At 39.2% G+C, this 17,213-nt stretch overlaps 1 long non-coding RNA gene across 1 annotated transcript; it reads left to right on the forward strand.

Moving 5' to 3' along the window:
• The first annotated feature begins 8,085 nt into the window (after window positions 1-8,085).
• LOC142453679 (uncharacterized) lies at window positions 8,086-12,568 on the forward strand. The gene is made up of 3 exons (XR_012785401.1): window positions 8,086-8,286; window positions 9,910-10,119; window positions 12,455-12,568. It is a non-coding gene; the product is annotated as an uncharacterized LOC142453679 (long non-coding RNA).
• The last annotated feature ends 4,645 nt before the right edge of the window (window positions 12,569-17,213 follow it).

A 17,213-nucleotide genomic window follows, 5' to 3' on the forward strand; every position in this document is an offset into this window, starting at 1 on the left:
AAGGGGCTCTGGGACTGGCTCCTGATAGAAGAGTCTCACTCTCAAACTCACTACCATCGAGTCAATGCTGACTCATAGCAATCCCTGTGGATTTCTGAGACTGTAACTATTTATGGGAGTAGAAAGCCCAGTCTTTTTCCTTTGGATCTGCTGGTTACTTTGAACTCTCAACCATGTAGATTACAGCCCATTGCGTAATCACTACACCACCAATGCTCCATTGATAAGAGAATACAAAGTATTATAAATAAATGAGCAAAGACAAGAAATTAGAAAACAAAATGGAAAAATATGCTTAGCATATCTCTATGAAATGGAAAAAACTCACGTCTTGAGTTTTAATATTAAATATTCTATGGGGGGAAAAAACATCAAAAGAATGAGGAAGGCTCAAGTACTCCCTCAATGCAAGAATGCTTTGTTCTATGAAACAGGCATTTCATGATGCTCACCTTCCCAACGTGACCACTAAAGACAAAGTGGTGCATAAGCAAATGTGAAGAAAGCTGATGGAGCCCAGCTATCAAAAAATATAGCATTTGGGGTCTTAAAGACTTGAAGGTAAACAAATGGCCATCTAGCTGAGAAGCAACAAAGCCCACATGGAAGAAACATACCAGTCTGTGTAATCACAAGGTGTCAAAGGGAACAGTTATCAGGCATGCATCAAAGAACAAAAAAATCAAATCATTGTGAATGTGGGGAGTGCAGTTTGGGGACCCAAGACCCATCTGTAGGCAACTGGACATCCCCTTATAGAAGGGTTGCAGGGAGGGGGCAAGCCAGTCAGGGTGCAGTGTAGCAAGGATGAAACATACAACTTTCCTTTAGTTCCTAAGTGCTTCCTTCCCCCCCTACCCTCCACTATCATGATCCCTATTCTACCTTACAAACCTGGCTAGACCAGAGGATGTACACTGGTACTGATAGGAACTGGAAACACAGGGAATCCAGGACAATGATCCCTTCAGGACCAGTAGTGAGAGTGGCTATACGGGGACGGTGGAGGGAGGGTGGGGTAGAAAGGGGGAACCAATTACAAGGATCTATATATAACCTCCTCCCTGGGGGACAGATAACAGAAAAGTGGGTGAAGGGAGACATTGGACAGTGTAAGATAAGACAAAATAATAATAATTTATAAATTATCAAGGGTTCATGAGGGAGTGGGGAGCAGGGAGGGAGGGGAAAATGAGGATCTGAAACCAAAGACTCAAGCAGAAACCAGATATTTTGAGAATGATGATGGCAACAAATGTACAAATGTACTTGACACAATGGATGTATGTGTGTATTGTGATAAAAGCTGTAGGATTCCCCCAATAAAATGGTTTTATAAAAAATGTGGAAGGAATACACATTTAATGTATCAAGAAGAACTGGTCAATATTAAACCATTTCAATGATACTGAAGGAAACAGTCCAAGTTCTACTGAAGGCATTAGCCAAAAACAAAGATCCAGGAATTGATGGAATATTGAAACAAATGTCTCAACAAACTAAAGAAGCACTGGAATCAATCTCTGGCCTATGCCAAGAAATCTGAAAAACAGTGTCTTAGACAAGTTATGGGAAGAGATCTGTATTTGTGTCCATTCCAAAGAAAGGTTATTTAACAGAATGCACAAATCAGTGAACAATATCATTAACAGTTGTAGAAAAGCATTGTGAGGGAGCTACCAGAAATTCAAGTCCATTCAAAAGAGGACCTGGACTTAGGGATATCATTGCTAACAGCAGATGGATTTGATTGAATGAAGAGATCAGCAAAAATTTTAACTTATATTTTATTGACTATACAATAGTGCATCATAACAAACTGGATGGATTGTAACAATCTATGGATAATATTTCCAAGAATAGAAATTCCATAGCACTTCAACACGCTTCTGTATAATCTGCAAATTGACCAAGAGACAATTGTTTGAATAGAACAAGGATATATTATGTGTTTTAATATCAGGAAAAGTATGCGCGAGGGTTATATACTATGAGAATTTCTGTTTGCTGTTAAGTTGGCTGGGGCAGGATCCTCCCATGATGTGATAACATAATGTAATAACCTTCCTGATGGAGTCTTACGTGAACAGCCAAGCAGTTGTGGGAAGAATAAAGTAAACTCTTTCCCCATTAATTAAGCTTAAGATCTGACCCATGAGCTTGAACTGCACAGGACCTACCTGCTTCTATAACTGTATGAGCCACCTTCTTGATATAAATTTCTTTTTTTATATACACAAAAATAAGCATCATTGGTTTTGCTTCTCTGATTTATATCCCATCACTGTACCTATTCAACCAAGAAGCTGGATGATATGAAAAAGAATGAGACACCTAGATCGGAGGAACACTTATTAACAACCTTTGAGATGTAGATGACAAAACCTTGCTTGCTGAACTAAAAGAGGACTTGAAGTACTTGCTGATAAGGCTCAAGGACTGGATCCTTCAGTACAGAATTTAATTCTATGTAAATAATACCCAAATCCTCACAATGGCAGCAATAGACAATACTATGATAAAGGAGGAAAGATTGAAGCTGTCAAACATTTCCTATTGCTTGGATCTACAATCAATATCCATGAAAGCAGCACTCAGGAGATCCAATTGTGTATTGCATTGGGAAACTCTGCTGCCCAAGAGCTCTTTAAAGTGTCGAGAAGCTAGGATGTCACCTGGTGGAGTAAGGTGTACCTTCCTCAAGCCGTGGTTTTTTCGGTTGCCTCATGTGCATGTGAAATAAGAAAGGCTGAAGAAGAATTGATATATTTCAATTATGGTGGTGGTGAAGAATATTAAAGTACTATTGTCTTTCTGAAGAGCGAATAACTCTGTCTTAAATCAGAATGCTCCTTGCAATCAATGCTAAGACTATGTCTCACATCCCGTGCACATGCTATCAGGAGAGACCAGTCCCTGGAGAAGGATGTCGTGCTGGTTACAGAGGAGGAGCAGTGGGAGAAAGGAAAACCCGGGAAATGGATAGACACGGTGGCTGAAGGAATCCACTCAGATGTAGCAGCAAGTGTGAGGTTGGGGAGGACCGGATCATCGAATGCACTGTTGTATGTGGGTCATTAGAAGTTGGACAACCTCACTGCACATAACAAGCTAACGACATCATCTCCTCCCAAGGAAAGCCTGCCTATCTACTTTTGAAAAATCATTGAGGGTAAACTCTTCGACACACAATCATATATGTACTCACTAAAATGACAATGAGTCAGCACTAATTTATGGTAATTAGTTAGGTTAGGTTTATATATAATTATTTTTATGGGGTTTTTTTTTTTTTGCTCGGGGTTCCATAGAACTGCTCAAGCTGCCATATCAGAAATGGAATTTCTGAACTAGATTTTCAGTCCTTAATGAAAGTTTATCAATGATTCTGAATCTGATAATAGCCTGGTGTGGTAATAATTTCTTTCAGAAGAATTTACACTAGACTAGTCCAAATGAGGTGGAAATCATTGGTGTGCCTAATAGCCAACTCTTCTGAGATGCTGATCTACTCCATTTTCCTCCGCCTCCTCCTTTGAATAATTCCTTAATGTCCCTGGGGCCTCCCATTTGCTGCAATGCCCACAGAGCCTTTTAGATCTTTGAGCACGTGTCTCATGTGGTTGGTGGGTGGCATTTAGTCCAAATCTGAAGGTCAGGCAGCAGTGAGCCACAGGCAGGGTCCAGAGCCAGAAACCAAAGATGTCCAAAACTCACCACAGGTTTCTTGCTTCTACCAAAGCTCAGCCAGCAAATAAAGGTCTGATTTTGCAGGTGAGGCTATGTGTGTTATAACTGTATGATGGAACCAGTATCCCTATAACGCCGAGTGTGACATTTTCGTAACCTTTAATTAAATGTATATAGATAGATAGATAGATAGATAACTATGAAAGTAAAGAATAAAAACAAAATTTTTTCCTGAAATTAAAAATTCTTGTGTTTTATGGTTAAATATCCAAGGAAAACAAAGGATGTTTTTAAAATCACACTCTCCATCAAGGTAGAGTAGGGCTCAAGGAAACCAAGGGCATGGCTTGATTCACCCCTTCAACAAAAAGCCAAGTCTAACTCCCACTATAGTACTGCCCCCTGGTAGAGAGAAGACCTCCAACAAGGGACCATGACCACAGGCATATAAAGTCCAGAAGTGGGAATCGTGGCTAGAAGTTACCATCTTAATTGACTACAACTCACCCTGTTTGGTGGGGACTTGGACTCAGTAACCTTATAGGTTATTTATTTCCATACTAAGGAAACCATGGGGAGAACTAGCACCCAGGCAAACAACACAACAACAACAGCAAAAGGAAGCAATATTGAACCCTACCTACCTAATTACTCTTAATCTCAGCACACCTTCACACTTTTGGGGGTACTTGCTTTCAGTTTGATGAGCTTATATGTTGCTCTTTAATTAGACAGGAATCCCTCATGAGTAGTGGAAACATGAATATTAATCTCCATGCTATGTAAAGGACTAGTATATATTTAAATATGCTTACAGGAATGCCAAGGAAACAAAAGATGTGGATTCATACCCTGTACTAAAGTCGAGTCTTTTTTTAAAGATAATTTTATTGGGGGCTCTTATAGTTCTTATAACAATCCGTACATCGATTGTATCAAGCATATTTGTACATCATTCTTTTCTAAACATTTTCTATTTGAGCCCTTGGTATGAGTTCTGCTTCACACCCCCCACCCTTGTGACCGCTTGATAAATTATAGATTATAAGTATTTTTATACCTTACAATGACCAATATTTCCCTTCCCCACTGTTTCTGTTGTTCCTCCCGCTCTGGGGGTGGAGGGGGTGATTTTATGTCAATCATTGTGATCCATATTAATCCCACCCTTTTAGGCATGAACTGGGACCTGGAGACTTAGGGATGAAAGAGTTAGATTCTTTTTTGGCAGTAGCTGGTCATTTCCAGATGAGAATGTCTACCATTGTTATTGCTTGGCATTTTAAGACACGATGTATTTTTCAGATGAAAACACCTAAATTTTTAGCTATTGTCAGCAAACTTTAAAAAATAAATAAAACTTAACAAATGCTTGAGGTTTAGCACAGCATGCTTGTCTTTTTGTCTGCCCAGGAGATAAGTTGAAGATGTAATTTAATAATATGTCTTCCTCAAAGGAGGGAAATCATCTTTCAGTGGGCAACAAGTGGATAGCTTGCATGAACTCAGGAAGCCTCTATAAACCGGGGTGGGAAGATAGGCTCCCTATTGGGCCACTAAGCACAAGGTCAACCGTAGAACCCACTGCTGCTAGGGGCAACCAGGAGCCTTTCTGCTCGGGTCAAGATCTGTGACCTCAGAACCCCCAGGGGCAAGTCTACTCTGTTGTTAGGGTTGCTCTGGATTGGAATTGACTTCAGGGTAGTGAGGTTTGAGGTTGTTTTGGAAACTGGGGTGGAAAGCTGTACAGAACTGAAGGATTGTCTTACGTTTTTCTAAATTAGGTTGTTACAGGCTTGATTTGAATACTAAAAATGAACTTTATGATACAAGTAATTCTATTGTGCTTTCTTGGACAATCATTTATAATACACTAAATTCAATATTGTGGATAAAATATCTGAATAAAAATATACTCAATGTTGAGCTTCTTTTCTTGGTCAAAATCTCCCCCATTCTACTGTTGCATTGTATATGTTTTGAATGAATTGACTAGTAGGCATTTTTTCATAGTTCTTTTGGGATGTAATATAAGAATTTATTATTATCAGTTGTTATGAGAAAAACATATAATTCTGAACTAATGACCTGAGAGCTAAAGAATAAATAGCTACATTATAAAAAACAAGTTCCCAAGGACATAATTATGTTATTACTTGCAAACAGAGAGTTTCTGGTTCATTAAGTTAGAAAGGGGAAAAAAGTATAAATGATAAAGGTGAAAATTTTATTTTTTCATTGTTCATGTCTTTTTCCCCCTTGACCAATAAAAAATAAGCAGGAGGTTTTTTACACTAAATGAAAATGTAAATGGTGAAGCTTTCTTAAAGCCAGCTTCATGTGTCTGTTCCCATAGTTTGATTATGTGGAATTTGACCTTTATTTAAAGAGCATCTCTGTTGAATGATAATTGATGGTGCTTTGAGTGAGAGTTTATGACAGTACTTCTACTTATTAAAAATATTTTCCTTAAGGTGAAGATGTTTCTTTTTAACTTTTGTCCTAGCTTAACCTTTGGAAAGATCGTGTGAGCTCAGTTGCATTTATAGATTTAATTAGCATATTGTAGGCTTTTCCTGGTCATTAATAAAGATTTGGGGGATGACTAGATTTAGTCCTAATCCTGATAACTCACCAGTTTATTTCACTTGGGAAGTCATTCATTCATCCTTTTTATCTTGCTGGGTTTGAGCTTTATTTAATTATAGTAATTCAAACCCATTAAAATTTTAAAATTTTCTTTATATAAAGGTAGTCTCCTAATTACTAATTTACCAGCATTGCTTGTGACCCTATTAGAAAACAACAGTGCTTTGTTTTACTTATTCAAGCACGTACCCCCTGTTGGGTTTTGTAGTCTTATGAGGTTAAACCCAATGGTAAGATAATGACTGACTAAAAGTAATAATTAAAAAAAAAAGATTCCAAGGCAATCAGCCCATTCTGCTGCCTATAATTTAGAACACATGAACCTTCTGTAAGGTTGAGGTATCGATGAGCATAGTAATTTGTCTAATTCTTTTGCTGTGTGACTTCTCTAAGCATATCTTATTTGATACTACACAGGCAAGAAGGGAATTTATAGTGTAGTTAACCTATCCATATGCTTCCTGTGCAGTATCAAATTAACTCTCTATTAATATCTGCTTGACTCTACCCTGAAACACACACTCCATTATCTATTTTCAAATATTTCTGAATTAAGCTTGTATACAACCTTATCTGGTTAATTCCTTAAGCCACTTGACATTGGAAGGAAGAAAGGTAGTAGAGGGAATAAAAGTCAGATTGTGCACAATTCCTCTCTACAGCCCTTAATAGCTGTAGACTTCCTAGCTGTATCCTTGCGGAAGTTGCTTAGGCTCTTTGTTCCTCTCTAAAATGGGAATTAAAATAAGAGTTGCTGTTATTTCCCATTGAGTCAAGGTATAACAGAATGATACGTAAACATGAACGATTGAAGCAGTTCCGGGTTTTATGCCATCTTCTTGATCATTGATATATCTGAGCTCATTGATTAGCAATTGTGTCAATTCTTTCTGTGTTGGTTTCCCTTGTTTCAGTGACCCTCTGTTTACCACACATGACTTCCTTTGGCAGAAACTAGTCTTTTGATATTGTTATGTCGGCAGTGAGCAAGCTATGTGCTATGTGGCCATTAGTCATTAGAGAGATGAGAATCAAAATAATGAGATCTATCTCCCACAAGCAATTATAGCAAAGTTCAAAACGAAAAGCAACAAGTACTGGTCAGAGTACGGGGAGATTGGAGCTCCTCACAGCCTGGTGGTGAGACTATACAATGGTGCGAGCACTGTGGAAAAGGTCTGAATTTTCCTTCAAAAGAAGTAGAAATATCAGATGATCTAGCAATCTTGCCACTAGATTTATATACCGGAGACATGAATTGATATATGCATGCTAATACTCACTGTGTTATTCACAGTAGCAAAGATGGAAACAACCTAAGTGCCCCTTAATGGATGAATGGATAAACAATTGTGATACGTACACACAACTCTAAGATTGATGAATCCATGAAACACCTCATAACACACATCAACCTGGAGGACATCATTCACCAAAGGACAAATATTGTATAAGACCACTATTATAAAATTTCAGGAAAAAGTTTCTACACAGAAAGAAACGTTCTTTAATAATTACCAGGGATGGAAAAAGGAAGGAGGGAAATCACTAGAAAGTAGACATGTATTAACTTTGGTTAAGTAATAGGTGATAAATTTTGTATTGTTATACTTTGCAATTCTCAACAGAACTGGGTTTGTTTTCTATAATTAGAGTTATTATGAGAGTTAAACAAGTTAATATGAGTCAGTCACTCACTTAAAATACTGTCTAATGGAAAATAAGCACTCCATAATTATTATTGTGCCTTGTAGACTTATTCTTATGTCACATCAAAGTAGACGCTTCCCTGTTCATTTGTCACCCATTTCTCCATTGTGTCTCTCGTGGTAATTCAACTTTATTCATCATGGACAGTTTCAGGCTGTTGAAAGAGGTCTGTAATTCTACCCCTATTCTCCTACCCTCCGGACTCTCCAGGTTTAATCCAGTCATACGACTTGTCATGTAAGTGTTTCACATTATAGATTGTTGGAAAGAACTCCTTAGAAATCAGAATCCATCTAGCTTTCAACTATGATTGTCACTTTTAGGTCATTATGTGGTTTCAAAATTTGTATGGACTAACGGGATGTTGGACATCTCCACAGCTTAAATCCTAATGGATCCTTACATGCGTACTTCACAGCCTACCTCTTCTGGTTGCTTTTGGCCTTGCCACCCCTGCCTTGGATGGTACTGTATTCACTTTTCACATACATGTTTTTGAGAGTAAGCTGATATCTGACATGACTTGACTTTTTTTGTAACATTTTTTTTCCCTTTTAGAGGGGCCAGAAATACATTTACCTCTCTACAGTCATGTTAATACTGCCAACTAAGCTGTATGGAGCATCCATTATATGCTATCACATGTATCGACTTAATCTTCATAACCACTCTACAACATACATATAATGTACATATATATAAAGATAATTTTAATATATATATACTATACATATACAACATAGCTACTAAATATGGGAACTAAGACATAGAGAGAGAAAGTAGCAGCAATAAGAGGTGGATTCAGTTTCCGTTCTGGGCGGCCTGACTCTAGGATCCAGAGATGCAGCTTTGTCTATTTACTAGGCACAGCTACTGGGTGCCGTTGTACCATTAGGAGGCGGTCTCATGCAGGGTTAAGTGTATCTCAGATTGTTGCTTCATGTTTGTAAGTGGGAGCAAGCAGGACATGTTACTGGCACTCCGATGTTATGCCTTCACGGCGTCTGTAAAGCACAGAAGTGTACATATGACACAGATTTAATCAAGGAACTAATAGAAATTATTTAAACCAGTAAATTATATACACTTAGTGATTGTGAAGGGGTGAGGATATTCATGGCTGTTACTAATCTCTGAAATGAGAAAAATTCAAAATGAATAAAGAAGCATCAAAATGCTATGTTATTGTTAGATATTTATACTTTACAAGAGGGCTCTGAACTTAGTAAAAAAAAATAAATGATGGCCAAATTGTATCTATTGAACAAGGGCTGTGTTATGCTGGGCTTCTTTCTCCCTGACTTTCGCGGCTATTTTGTTTAGTTTCTCAATTGGTACTGCTCCTTTCCCCAAATAACTGGCTTTACTTCTATGTAACTGAAGTTACGGCATGTCGTCATTTTGGTGGAAAGAGATAATTTGTTGTTTGGATGAAGGAGGAATAAAGCCGCTTGATAATAGCTTTTCAGATTACCTGGGAAAGGCAGTCCTCAGAATACGAACACCAACTTACTGTGCAACCTGCAGTCACTAACAGACTATAAAGCCAGTGGATTTAAATTTTTGACTTACATACAATAGTTCTTGGTGACAAATGGCCACTGCTTTGTGATGCTCATCAGAGCATTCTTTGTTTTATTAATTTACTAATATGTTCAAGATGTTGTAGTGTATCTGGAAAGTTTCTTTTGTGTTTCTATATAAGAATACAATCATTTAAAGTACTAATGTTTGATGATAAATGAACATAACTTTTATATAACTTAGACTTAAAGAGATTTAGGAGCAGAACTTGGTTCAAACAGTACATTTTTGCTCGCCTCACCCCTACTCCCATAATGACTGATTTTCACTTTCCAGCAAAACCTCTTCTAATGAGTATCTCTGGATAAGACACTCCATCATTGCTGCACGCAAGGTGGTGACATCCAGCTGGACAGCTAGGATGGGGGAAATGGCAGAAGGTGTTGGAAAAGTTTGATGAAAAGTACAGCTTCCTGTTAATCCTCCTGGAGGAGAATGTCTTAAAACTCTTAAAGTGGTTTCCTGTTGCAGGTAAACTCGTAAAATGTAAGTAGCACTGGGTTTTGATTGAATGAAGACAGATGTTACAGATGCAGTCTCATTTCCAGACAACCCGCAGCTATTTCGTTCCTCTGGCTGTCAGTGGGGCAAACACAGGACATGAGTGTTAGTTAAACATCAGCCCTAACATGTAGGTATAAGCAAGATAGTAAAGCCAATGCGTGTGACCAATAGAAAGGAAAGTTATTTTCGAGGCAATGCTTGAAATTTAAAAAAAGAAGTGGGTTTGGATGAGAATCCTCCCCATGTCTTCTATTTCATTTGTGGTTTTTTTAATACACATGGGTTAAATATAGTGTTAGACATACCTAACACATTCTTGTAAATACTAATGATGTGATGGGGTGGCCCAAATAAAGCTTTAGGTCGTTTTACAGTCGTGTCTTTTTACTCTTTGACATATGTGTAGGATAGCATTCCATCCCCACAAAGATCTTGTCATTTCTGAAGTGATTGTTGGTTGCCGTTCAGCCAGTTTGGGTTCAGGGGTCTTTACATGTGGGGTAGCCCTGCTCTACGGGGTTTACCGGCTTGTCTGTGGAGGGGCCTCTAACTGGGTTTAAAGCAGGGACTAAGACTAATTTCAAATGGCCTGTTCATGACCCATGAAAATAAGGACAGTATACAGATCGCAGAGCAACCAAATCTCTCAAGGTGTCAGATTTTGACCAGAGTGGAAATGGAACGCAATGGCCCACTCAGACCTCACAACTTTGAATGTCTGGGCTGGCTCCTGTCTGAGCTGGGCAAAGCCACCTTTCTTCAGTTCAGGTCAAAGCATTGGGCACAGAGGTATTTGGCTGTTAAACAGTATGTATGCAACCCTTGTGTCTGTGAGCCTTGACCAAACTTTTCAAACTGGTTCAAAATCCTGGTTTGAGCTGCCAACCTTTGGTTAGTAGTTGAGCGCTTAATGATCGCACCACTCAGGCATGTGTCCCAAGCACATTCATTTAGGAGACCTATGGAGGTACTTCTCATCCATAATGCCTTTTTTACTGTGATTGAAGTTCTATACTCAGGCTGAGGAAGATGACTCTATCTTTGAGCCATTTTGATAAAGATCGTCAGTGATATGTGCTAAAAGCATAAAGGCTATTTCTGCTCCATAAAAATAGGACAATTAGATTAGGGCAAATCTACCCCATCCACGTGGGTTTGCAGCCTCAGGAGGATGTGCTGCTTGTTCTTCTCTACTGCGTCATTCTTCAGGCTAGTGTTTGTCTGGCTCTCACCCCCAGTAGTCTATTCAAACTGCCTGGGAAAGGCAAAATGACCAAAGACAATAATTGCTTTCTCAGTCCTATCTAACTGCATCTCTGTGCTGCATTTGGATTATTGATCCTTTCTTTATTCTTGGGATTTTATTTCCTCTGACTGCACTATCTGTCGATTCTCCCTCTACCTTTTTGATGAATGCCTGTTGGCTGGCCACTCATGGATTGTGACTCATGTTTTTGCAACAGCAAACAAAACATTGCTTTCCGTTGTTTGCCTCTTCTTATTCATTCAGTATCAGTTGTTTGCGTGCCCACGTAAAAACTTGTCTGCGGACAATAAACACAGGAGGAGCCTTTTACATTCTTCCATGTTGCAGCTCTTCATAACGCTCCTTCAGGTTCACATATTTTAAAACACTTCTTCATCTAGTCACTGATTTTATTCCTCCTGCCACTTTCATCAGAGATTTGTTTCAAACCTCAAAGCTACAAAGCTGGTCATGTTGATCTTCTGCATCATTTCTTTGCTTCCCATTGCCCCTGAAATCAAATCCAAGCTCTTTCCGTGGAAGACACTGACCCCTGTGATGAACCATGGACATTCATTCCTTCAGCCTTGGACTCTCATGCTCCTGGCTTCCAAGTCCAGACTAAGATAGCAATCGATAGCTTGTTTCCCACAAAGACTGTGCCATTTCACCCACCGTGTCCTGGTTTGCCGCATTCCATCTGCTTAGCTTAACCCATTCCAACGTTCTCCAGTGGCTCTTACTCCTGCTTCATCTGTAGAGAAACTTCCTCAAGTGCTTCTGAAAAAATCCGCCATTGAAACCCATTAAACAAGGTTCTCCAACACATGGAGTTAGTTGTATATTCAAGGCCTGATGCTAGCTTACTCAAGCATCATCTACTACAAGAAGCCTTTGTCCCACTCTCTTACGGGGCAGAGCTCAAACTTTATGTTTTCTTATCATGCTGGACATTTTTCACTTATGTACCTCAGCTATTTGATAATCATTTGAATAACAAGCAAGGGTTTGAATAGAATATTTGCTATTTCTTTATGTTGCTTAATTCTTCAATATTTATTTGCTTTTTAGGAAGCCTTTGCTCCCTCAAACCACCTGCCCCCAAGGTTAAAAATGCAATTTCAGTTCCATAGAAAATTATCCTAGTGAAAAATAGAAAATAATGAACAAGATGATGTGATATGGTAAGTGTGATGATAGAGCTATTAAGAGGGCAATATGGAGCTGTGAGATGCATCTATTTCACCCTTTTTGATTTTGTCTTGGCAAATCATGCTTGGGGTTTCTGGGATGGTGCCATCCCAGCATACCACCCTACCCCAGCATAGGGGTGTGGGGGGGGGAACCACTCGGTGTTTCTTGTTCTCCTCTTGGAGCATAATCTTCTGATGGCGATGGCAAAGAGATATCAGGAAAGCCTGGATGCTCAATCATATTTTTTCTTGCCTTCGGAAATTCACTGGCCAAGGCAAGTTCCAAATGAAGAGACAGCCACATATGGAGACGTCTGGGAGGTTGCTAACAAGAACCTTCTACATCTCCACAAGGGGCAAGCTGCACTCTCATGCATATTAATGCCTTTCACAAACCAGAAAGCCCTGCATTTTATTTCTTCCCATATAACTAGATATGTAGCATGGTAGCTGGGTATGAACACAACAGTGGCTAATGACTGAACTATTAAAATAATATTTTTGAATTTGTGATAAAAAATGAAGAATATGTGAAGTGAAACATTTTGCATTAAGCTCTGTGTATGAACATAAAATACTATTTTCCTCCTCTGTTTCTCTCCTCTCTTAGGTTCTATTTTTATCATGTACTATGTCAACATAGTCAGGATGAGACAATTGTTGTTTTTCTACTGCATATCCTTTCTGTAGTTTTGGATTTAAGATTAACCTATAGGTAAAGGAGTTTCTTTTTGTAGAATAATAAGGCTATAATTGACAGGCAATTAATTCTAAGTCACAATTAATTCTGTGACTTACTGTGGTTAGGATTTACATATCAAATTGCTCAAATATTCCACAGAAAAGAGAGAGTTTTAATTAAAGAGACCATAAAGCTTGTCTCCTTCAACATCCCATCAGACTGGTGATTTTGTTAAGCACAGGGCCTGAGAGATTTTAGGCCATGATTAAATGTTACTGTCTTTCTTCTTCTTGCTTATAAAGAAACATAAGAGGTGAGTGCATTTTCATCTAGAGCAGCCGTTCTCAACCTGTGGGTCACGGCCCTTATGGGGATCGAATGACCCTTTCATAGGGGTCTGCCCGAATCATAACAGTAGCAAAATTACACGTACGAAGTAGCAAGGAAAATAATTTTATGGTTGGGGGGGGTCATCACCACACGAGGAACTGTATGAAAGGGTCACAACATGAGGAAGTTTGAGAACCACTGACATAGAATAACTGAAAAAGTGAAGGCATTTTAATATAGAGTGTCTTTAATGTGTTGTACTGTGTATTGTGGCTTCTCACAGGCACAGGTAAACACAATGGACTTCGGATTTTCAGAACAATAATCTACACATCATGCACTCAATTTGGCCCTTTATAAAAAGACTCCCAAAGTGAATGCTTATCTTAGAATCCGTATTTTCCACAGTGGGAAGACTGCCCCGGGGGCACTGAAAGTGTCCAGAGGGCGGTGTGGGCTATAAAAGTAGATGGCTATACTTTGTTCTGGGTAAGGGCACTGATAGCTAGATCTGGATCTATACCTAAGATTTCATTTTCAGGGGAGGCGTTAAGGAAGGGTTTTTCCTGAGAGTGGGGCAGTAGGACAAATAAGTGTTGGAACCTGTGAGGTTGTAGGATCATTTACACTTGAAGCCGCTAATCATGGCAGCATCAAGTGAAACTCCCTTTATGTTTGTAGAACTGTCAAAGCCTATCTGTCTTCTCCTATTTACTATTCTATATGATGTGCGTCTTCCTTGCTAAAGGAAATAATGTCATCTAGTATATGTTTGCCTCATGCGTGTGTCTTGAATATTCAACTTGAAAAATAATGAAAACATATTGGTGTTAGAATCAACTATGAGATAATAGTAGTTCTTCAAATGTTGACCCCAAATCATCCTGCTAAACTTTAAGGTTTACTTCATTACTCCAATGGCAGACACTTGCCCGTTTTAAAGATATGTCTGTAGCGTGCAGACAAGGACCTATTGTCTTAATTGCTGGGCTAATTGGAGGGCTTTGGAAAGAGATGAGTTAATGCTTTCTGATTTAAGAGGATTAGAGCTAAACTGTCCTTGTATCGTGAACACCTTTTATGACAGACTAAGAAATGGGCTTGTGATCCGGGAGTGTCATTTGAGATTATGGAGTAAAGGGTCACTTCTTTAAAAAAAAAACAAAAAACATTTTTAGGGTCATTTCTTTAAGGAGATATAGTCACAAGCAGAGCCTACTGAGAGGTGACTGGAAAGTTTCCTGAGCCTTTTCTGTTTCATTCCATGTGTTTAGGAAACTTTGCTTGTTTACTCCTGTTCCAGGGAAGTAATAAGCAGTTCTCATCACTTTCCTGTTCGCCTTTCTCCTTCTCAGACACATCATTTGACTTTCATGGTTCTTTTCGGCGGCTTAGCTGCCTGCTGTGCACTTTCTAGTCCTAACTGACCTTGCTGAAAGATCCCTTCTTGTTATTTTCTAGATGGTTTACAAGTTTCTAAGGTATCTTTAAAAAGGGATGGCATGATGACGGCCCAAGATCCTCACAATATAGTGCTTTGAGCCTATTTGTATATCTCGATTGTAGTTTTTCCACCCCCTAAACTACTTTTTCTTAAAAGGAAATGATAAAATTCAATAATTTTATATAAAGATGGAGAGATACTATGGAACTGATATTACTTTGGAACTGATATACTTACTTAATAAGTGAGTATAAATTCTACATCCATAAGGCGGCTGTTCTTTCATTCCTAAAGGCTTGTGACTAAAATATTTTCCATGCCCATGGTTGTATTTATTAGTAAACATAATCAAATGCCTCAAACCTTCTCATTTGAGATGGATTGCTCTCACATCTCATGTTCTCAAAGGCCCTCCCGAGGCATTGGGCAGCCTCTCTTGCTTCCTGCCTTAAAGCTGCATAAATTTTCTCCCATAACTTATATTTCAAAGCTGCCCTGTCTAACATTCATTTCTACTGCTTTGCTGAGTTCTTGTCAGACAAACTATGCCCAATGGAAAATAATTATGTTACCAAAGATACCATTTATCTAAAGCTTTTAAAGAGAGTGTTCTAAAGGCATCTCCAACATTTTCCCCCAAACTAACTTAAGTTACGATCGACTTTTTTTAGGTTAGGGGTTACATTAAGGCGGTGGGCGAACTATGGCCCACGGGCATGTTTTATTTAGCCTAGAAGACGTTATGAGACCTTTGAATTAATTGCCAATATTTTACAGTTGGGAGATTTCACATAAGCATCCAGATTCACATTTTTTGAGATATTGGAATACCTGGCAACACGAGGCTTGAATTTCTGCACGACACTGTTAGTGCTGAAGGGTTTCGAAGGTTAGCGCTCAAGTTACCGGCAGTTCCAGATCCTGTTCCATCCCATTCCTAGTCCTCTTGGCCAAAGTAGGGGTATAATTTACACCACGCTTTCTGAAATGTTAATTTCTCTACGAATCACCAGAGGGTTTTGTGAAAATTCAGATTCTGATCCAATTGTTCTGTGCTGTGGCTTGAGATTCTGCGTTCCTTCAAAGCTCTGTGGGAGGTCAGTGTGGCTGTCCCCGACATTTGAGTAACTGGTTGCTCAAGAGTCGGGCTCAGACCAGCAGCCTCAGCATCTACAGACTCATGCATTTGGGAGGAGGCCCAGGAAGTACAGTTTTATTGTACCCTCCTAGTGTTTCTTATGATCAAGGATTGCAGCCTTTAGTATGGATGGCAAGTTGATGGAAAGAAGGTCAGAATCCTCCTCACAATTGGACCACTAGGTGGTGTCATGATACGTGGAGAAAAGTTTGAAGTTGCCAAAGATTTCTTCTTGCTCATAAGCACAGTCCATCAGTGCTCATGAAAGCAGCCATCAAGAGATAAAAAGACACATTCGTTTGGGTAAATCTGCTGGACAAGATCTTTTTAGAGAAATGAAAATCAAGAACATTACTCTGAGTACTGAGGTGCGCCAGACCCAAGCCATGGTATTTTCAGTGGCCTCATATGCATGTGAAAGTCGGACATTGAATAAGGGAGACTGAAAAAGAGTACATACATTTGAATTGTGATGCTAAAGGAGAATATTGAAAGTACCATGGACTGCCAAAAGGTCGACCAAGCCTGTTTGGGTCAGAGACCAGCTTGGCGAGACTTCCTTATGTGTGTTGTATATATTGTCGGAAGAGACCAGTCCCTGGAGAAGGATATCGGACTAGGTAAAGGAGAGGGCCTCAAAATAGAGGAGGGCCCTCAATGAGATGGAGTGACACGGTGGCTCCAACAATGGGCTCAAGCATAGGAGCAATTGTGAGGCTGGTGCAGGACCAGGCAGGTAGTGTCCCTGTTGTGCATGGGGTCACTCTGGGACAGAACCAATTAGATGCCACGTAACAACAAGGCATTCTGATGACACTAAAATGTAAAGACCAATCTTCTGGGCTCTTTCAGGATAGAGTATTAAACCTAAAACCATCTATTGAAGAGTTTCTAATCTCTGAGTTGGTATCAGGAACCATTTGGGGAAGTTTCAAAACCACTGATGCTTAGATTCAGAGATTCTGATTAAACTGGCCTGGGGTAAGGCATCAATATATTTTTTAAATGCTGTAATTGATCCTACTACTCAGCAAAGCTAAGAA

This window comes from Tenrec ecaudatus, chromosome 7 (genome assembly GCF_050624435.1).
Source record: "Tenrec ecaudatus isolate mTenEca1 chromosome 7, mTenEca1.hap1, whole genome shotgun sequence".
NCBI classification, from domain to species: domain Eukaryota; kingdom Metazoa; phylum Chordata; class Mammalia; order Afrosoricida; family Tenrecidae; genus Tenrec; species Tenrec ecaudatus.